This window comes from Trichoplusia ni, chromosome 12 (genome assembly GCF_003590095.1).
Source record: "Trichoplusia ni isolate ovarian cell line Hi5 chromosome 12, tn1, whole genome shotgun sequence".
In the NCBI taxonomy this organism is placed as follows: Eukaryota; Metazoa; Arthropoda; class Insecta; order Lepidoptera; family Noctuidae; genus Trichoplusia; species Trichoplusia ni.
Window position 1 is genome coordinate 1,943,392 of NC_039489.1, and position 7,916 is coordinate 1,951,307.

The 7,916-nt window shown below is 33.8% G+C and overlaps 1 pseudogene; it reads right to left on the reverse strand.

Moving 5' to 3' along the window:
* Positions 1–7,531: 7,531 nt before the first annotated feature.
* Positions 7,532–7,630, reverse strand: LOC113499744 (annotated as a pseudogene).
* Positions 7,631–7,916: the final 286 nt, after the last annotated feature.

A 7,916-nucleotide genomic window follows, 5' to 3' on the forward strand; every position in this document is an offset into this window, starting at 1 on the left:
AAGCTACTCCGGTGATCCCTATTGAAACGCGTGAGTTAACCATTAGTTAGCAATATAAACATGTTATTGGCTTGCTTTTACAAAATACGTATTACCACTGCGGTTTTACATATGTAGGTACACAGAATGCCAAGTTATTTCATGTAAATATTGTGTCTTCAATATTTAATTATGATTGAGTACCCGATACCGCTTAATATGATCACGATCCGCCATTACGAATTTCCAAATTTGAATTTATAAAAAGAACAATTCCCAACGAACAAACGAATCGCTTCAACCAATCACATCTCAAGAGATAACAGTAATTCGAAATTCAAACGGTTCTTTAAAAGTAAATTTATTTTTCGTTGCATTGTTTGTGCACGTGTTCCTTTTTTTCCTTTTTTTTTGTTCCTTTTTCTTTCGTCGGAATGATCAAAGGAGTCCTAAAATGAGTTTTCCGCGGCAACCGGTGATCGTTCCGTTTTATCTTTAGCTCGGGAGAAAGGAATTATGTTCACAATTTAATCTTTAAACGCTCTAGTAAGGGTAGTTTGCATTTAGTTTTCCTTGATTATTTTTAGCGACGATAAATGTTTTTGTTTTGTACAAGAGTTGAAGTTTTTTGTACAAAAGACTAGCTCTTTTGTGTATCTTTAATATCATTTAATAAGTATATAACAGTTTTAATGAGTAATGAGATTTTACTTTTGCCTTTCTTCTGTAGTTATGTAATGCGTATTACCATAATATTTAATAGCACACAGAAAAGTTAATTTGGTGCGCTTTGTAAGATAATAATGAAGAACTATTTTGGAAATGAAATAAAACATTGTTTTCTAGAATAGTCTGATAATAGAAATGGTTACTACTTTTAATTATTCAGAAAATTTCGCACCGCATGGCCCTTATATTATAGCTTAATTATACAAGCCTTTTACAAATATTTTATACTAATTGGATGAAAACTGAAATCTATTACTTAGGCTCCAATGTCCGTACGTCCGTCACACTCATAATAAATATACACAAACATTACATACATATAAACACACAGAATATAGGTACGTCCGTATATTACCAATAGATAGTAGAGGAGATAATAAAATCATATTATAGCGATCATTATAATACTAGTAGGAATAGTACAACTTTTAAGTTTATAATCTTTTTGCTTTTTGCTTTATGTTTTATGTGTGTGTGTAAATCATCGAGTAAATTAGAAACTACTTAATTATGCCAAGATGCGGAACCCTTTGGTCAGCTGTGGGATATTCATAGATTGTACGTTAATTTTATTTTCACTCTTAGTCTTAGTCAATTTTGAATCAGAATTAGTTCCACATCTCATATTATGCCGTAGTCCTCGAAGTATGTTCTTCGTATCTACGTAAAATGTAGCAAAAATATTGGAGACAATGTCACAAAGATAAATCTAGAAAAAAAAAACAGATTGCTACAGACTACAGCAAAATAATTTTACAAGCTTCGACTTTTTTAAATTTATTCAGCACCGCACTGCGTGTATTTTTTATATTGATATCGGGATAATAAAAATGTAGGGTAGTTTGAGAATACTGCATCGAATGGCCCAAATTTCACAATACTGTACTGGCCTGGCGTTTTGTTTCGGGATTCTTATTTACATATTTTTGAACAATCTAAAAGAGGATTAGAAATTTGTTTTTTTTTTTGGAAAATATTTATGATGTCATTCTGCAAATTGACTGTTGAAAAAACTCCTCATTATCAAATTTCTTAAAAGATGTGATGATTAATGATTCACAAAAAATTTTAGAGAGTAATATTAATAAAAGTTTCTTGGTACGGTAGACCACAAAGATTAGTTTTAATTGCAGAACTCATAGATCAGTTTAACTACAATTTTCTTGATAGTACGAAAATGGCGCATGATCAGAAAACCAATGAAAATTATGTGTGACGCATGAACTTATGCGTCATATATTTACAGGACGCAATTTTTTTTTCGGATCAGGGCAAGACTCTTGTCTAATATGTTTTAATAACCTAACTGGGCGATTAAATAGATTGTTACCTTTAAATCCAAACAAAAATCACTACTTCAACTTCTGTATAAGGCAATAAAAGAAACAGCTGCTTCATAAAAACCAGCAAACATTTTTAATTGCTGAACATAAATGTATAAAAATAAAAGTTTGCGAACACCGAACTTATTCATATTTGCCCATATCGATGAACATCAGCAATGGTCGTCGAATAAATTCTGAAATATAAATATTTATATATTTTCGGGACTGTGTACGCTTGTACCAGATTGCCATTAATATTGTGTCTGTATTGGTACAGTGAGCTACAGAAGTCGTTTACTAAATCTGATTTTCAAGTCAACCGTATGTAAAGAGTCGAATTTAATGATATGGTACTATTATGTAATAAAAAACTGGCCAGATTCGCGAAAAAGATCCTAAAAAAGAATACAAGAAAAAAAAAACTATTACAGAAAACTACCTATCACATTTACGACCGCATTAACAATCTATCCTCGATTTAACTTTTAAAATGTTGTTTACTTAAGACTTAAGATATTAAAACATACATAATTATAAAGCACTTAACATTAATTTTCTAAATTTCCCTGAAACCCACTTGTACTCTGTAAATCATTTTAATACATGTACTTCTGTTGCTGATTTTACTTATAAATGTCATCTTGATTGCGGTGTCGCATATCGATTCGATGTATTAAACTCAGGCTGATGAATATAAGTTCATGAAATTAGTATCTACGTAAATCTCAGCATCCTACAGATAAGTGTACGGAAAAGGCAATATTTTCTTCTTGACTTAAACTGCCACGGGCATAATCATTGCTATGCGTGGTTGTGTTCCGTTCAAATAAAATAAAAAATTAGTTACCCGGGTAACTCTTGTTTGAAAACAAAACCACGTTAATTAGGAGGATTTCGACTGTCTAGCTATCACGGGACATGAGTTACAGCCTACTGACGGATGAAAAAAAATACAGCGGAGCATCAGGATAGACCGCTTTACCTTTTGCTGAACCTAAAAAATCTCTTGCCTCGGTAATTAGACACACCACGGAACTCAAAAAATCTGTAAAATCCGCTCTTAGTCAGTTCCTTACAATTGCCGTTACACACTTCCATGGAACTCTAAACCTATAAAATCCGCTCTTACTCATGTTAACCATACATTTGAGTGAATCCATCAGTAATGCTTATATACATGCTCCTAGTCTTGAACATCCTATATCCTGATGCCAAAAGGCCCAATAAAGAACAAACAGAGATTAAAGTGATACACGTTATTCACCCGACAATACATAGAGATCAGTGCAAGTTTTAAGAAAGCCGGCCCTGTTTCAGTATTACAAGTCGGGTTGAAAGTTTAAACGCGCCTCGGGAGTTCAACAATTAAACACAGAACTTATTCTCTTAATACCGTGTCTGCAAATTATACAGTTTAATCTCGCTGCTTAGCGTAACTTTACACTAGAAGTGTTGCGTCGACTCGCCTTGACGTATTTGGGGCGGTGATGTTTTTGTTTGTCGGTTTTTATATCGAAATTTATTAGAAAACAAACATACGTCCAACTGCTCGTGAGTTTTTTTACTTATAACCATATATCTGTACAATCATATGAGCACCTCATAGAGATGTCAGCAAGCTTTGTAGAGCCCCTTAGGGATGATGCCTACCGGTGCATGGGGATCGACAATATGGATTACCGCGTTCCTAAAGTAGGCAAAGGAAGGAAAATGGGTAGGTTTTAGTCGTGAAAGACTGACACTTCTTTTCGCGGAAGAGTCATTTGACGATTTTCTAACTAAAAACTGAATCGAATGTGTTGCAACATGTCATGTAAAGGGCATTTTACAATTCAAAGTATTGTTTTTAATGTCACCTTTTATTGCTTGGACCGAATTGTCAAAAGACCCTAGAAACATGTACAAAAAATTGCAATCAAATGGTAGTAATTTCAAGTACCTCCATCGTAAGTCCTTACACTTTAAACTATTTTCTCGATAAACGTCCACCCTCCATCAGAATTGTAAATTTCCTTAGAAACAATTGCTCAAAAATATCAAACTTTCGCTCCCAGACTTCCAAATCTGACAGTCCGCATTCAAGTGGACATCAGAACAGCTGTGACAAGTCTAGACATGTCCTAACGAACTCCGAATACAGGACAATGTCGTTCTAGACGCGTCCTTAAAATGGAAACTGGAGAATTCAAATCGTTGTTAGAGTATGGAGTTTTTTTTGACCGAAAATTTTGAAGGTTGGTTGTATTGATGAAACCAAATTGTCTTTTTTATTGCTATTCGTTAAATTAATTCGTTACATTTGACGCTGATCGGCGGATAAGCAACAGCGATACGATAGATTATTTTGGTTATACCGTTATGCAAGATGATGTTTTTAGGGTCCAGAAGGATAAAAACGGAACCCTATCCCTGAGTCTCCACAGTTGGAGAGTGCCGTCTGTCACGGCACCCTCCAACTGTTTTTAGAATATATTTTTTTTATTCACACTATTATTAATTTATATTCATTTAAATTTTTAACACTATTTTCTTAATTTAAAGTCATTTAAATTTATTTTCTATTTTTTAGTTCGGTTTTCTATAAAAAGCGTGTTCTTTAGTTTTTTATTTCCATCACAAAGAAATAAATAAATAAGTATCTTATGTATAACTTTTTTTACTTTAACGGTACCAATATTTTAACATTTGCCTATTTTTTTTCATTATAGTCTGAATTTGACTGGCCCGATGGTCTAGTGGTTAGTGAACCTGACTGCTATACCAGAGGTCGTGGGTTCGATTCCCACCCAGGACAAATGTTTGTGTGATGAGCACGATCATTTGTTCTGTGTCTGGGTGTAATTTATCTATATTATGTATGTATTTAGAAATATATAAGTATGTTTATTAGTCGTCTAGTACTCATAATACAAGCTCTGCTTAGTTTGAGACTAGATGGCGTTGTGTGAAAGTTGTGGAATATTTATTTATTTAATTAATTTAAAATAAGGATCTACTCTATCTATCCTCATAATAATTTCTATTTGTAGTAATATCCTAGCTTTTGAATTGTGTGTTTTGTATTTTAATGTTTCTGAAAACGTTCATCAGGCAATGTATTAGACGAACAGCTAAGTATGAGGACAGAAATAAAATGCATCTTATAACCTACATTATAAACATATAACACTTCATTACACAAATCAATACTTCCCAAATATAAATATCAAAACGATCGCCTCTGGTCGATTGAAGCGCTCTCGTATGTAAAACACCAATTCGAGTACGTCATCAATATGCATAGCACGTAGTTTCCTAATCCAAATTACATGTAAAGCAAATTTAAATGATATTACTCAAACATTTATATACGAAAACTAGATTTATCTTAAATCGTCTACGCCTTTGCTAAGTACTCTTAAACGGGAACTGCTATTGTGTGAGCGAGATGCCCCTAAACGTTATGTAGCGCTGTCTCTCTTTAATGGCAGTCTTGCTTTAGGAAGGAGTAGTAAAGGTACTGATTTCATTAAACAGCGGTGAAGCTGACGATTCGAAATTTAGCTGAAACCAAACTGTTTCTAGATATTTTTTGTTTTGTGTAATTTTTTGTTCATATTAAGTACAGTCGGTAGGAAAATGTATGTAGATCTACAAAACTCAGAAAACAATGTGACCGGTCAAGCGAGTGTCGGACTTGCAATAGTGAGGGTTCTGTACAAATGGACTATAGAGAACAAATCTGTGTAACCACCCTCCAAATTATTTATAACCTATCAACAAATTTGTAACCGTGAAAATCTTTGCTTAACCTTGACATAGTTGTTATAGCGGCAACAGAAATTAAACATATGTGATAATGCCAATTTAGTATTCGGACACTTAGTTATAGAGTTCTGTTTCTCCTAGAAATTCCATACTTATACGGTATATATATATGTACTAACCTAACCTAAACATAATTTGTATTAACTAACTTTTGCAACTGAGAGTACTTTAATTAATACCTCCAATAAAATAAAATTATTCTTTCATAGAAATCAATCACCGAATTCCATAACAGTTCTAAAATTACTTCAAGTAATTGTGAATTTGGATCAAATTATTTTCATGAACAATTTTTTTGTAAGATCGTGATTTTCAGGCCATTAAGTTTTTCATTATCATTTTAATTTCGAGAAAAGTTTGTGCCCTTAATAGTTGGATGATTTTAGTTTGTGAACTGTGATGATTAATGTTTTAATACAATCTTGGGTCTTATTCATAACACATGCTTGACAAATTAATAGAAAATTGAGAGTTCTATACAGAAATTCTTATAATGCAGTTTCATTTAAAATTTCTTTAGATGTTATAAGTGAAAGTTTTTTTTAATTTGACACCCTTTGGTGTTTCGGTGATATGATGTCTGGCAGGTTTAACTATATATATACAGGTCACAAACACAAATACAGACTCAGAGCAAGCATTAGTGAATATCACAGAAACTTGTCCCATGCGGGGATCAAACTCGCACCACGTCGGCGTCGGCACAGTGGCGCGCGCGGTGACCCGACTACTATATAGGTAAATTTTTGTAAACTTGTTCAATTGCTTTCATTCTAGGCTACAACTTCAAGAATAGAATCGTATTGTAACATCGTAAACAAAAGTTTAATTTCGAAGCGGAGATATAATTTATTTTAATACAAATAGCAAGAAGTGCATCCGACCAATCAGGCAGCGTCAAATAATCCGGTTTCAACCGCTCGTTACCAGTTTAATCCAATTCCTTTCGGTGCGAAACTAGAAAAGTTTTCGATTCAACCGCCACAGACCGACGGAATGAATGTAGCGAACACACAGACACACAGACACCCAAACACAGATAATCAGTTGAAAATTAGATGAACATTCCTTTTATGTTAGGATTTGATTAAATATCCTGGAGGAAAGTTTATCATGGACTCTGTTTTATCGATATTTGTGAAAGAGAAAACTAAGTTTGTTTTGACTGCAGAAATACGGTTTATAGGATATTCTTTCAGTTATATCACTAAAGGCAGAACGATAAAGTCTTTTGTCGTTAACGTTGTCCTGATTCATCTGAAAACAGAAATCCGAAAGTTTTCTCGTGAAATATTCTTGGATTAGATGTTTTTCTTCTTTCCTGTGATTTTGGTCAAGACAATTGGGCGCGGTTTGTGTTGGGTATAATCCCCGCGTGGGACAATGATAATACAGAATTGACTCTTTTCAGGCTGTAAGTATTTTTATTTTTTTGTGTGATAGAGAGTTGCCACTCTACGCCCTGTATTCCGCCTCCATAACCATAACATTATTACTTTAAGAAGTCATGGTAGGCCTTCAGGAGGTTGACACTGGACCTTTTTTCTGTTAAATCCTTATGGTCTATTATCCTCAACTTTCTCATAAGTAGCTGGTAGTGTCAGACCCTTATACTTAAACTTAAACTGTCCTACATCGTGTCCCGCATTAAGTCGCTGCATCAATGCATAGCAATGCTTAAGGGTCCAAAAAAAATTTAGGTATGGCTTCTCGCTTTGCGTGTAATCCTTGCGTGGCAGCCATGCTAATTTTCTCTGTATCTTTACTATTCTGGTATATAATAATATACTGAAGAAGCATCTACTGTATTATAAGACCAGCTAAAGGCAGTCAAAAGGTAAGAAAATCTTATTACCCATTCCTCAACTGAAATGTCTTGTATTACATGAATGCATTACAATGTCTTAAGACGAGGCATCGTCCTGAAAATGGTAACCGACGTCCGGCTAAATCCTTTCAGACAGAGTCTATTCACGTTGCATATGATCTTTGTCCTGTCCTTGCTTCCGTTCTATCCTTACAGGAATTCTGCAATTCAGAAATGTTTTAAGTTATAACAGAATGCAAGATAAGATA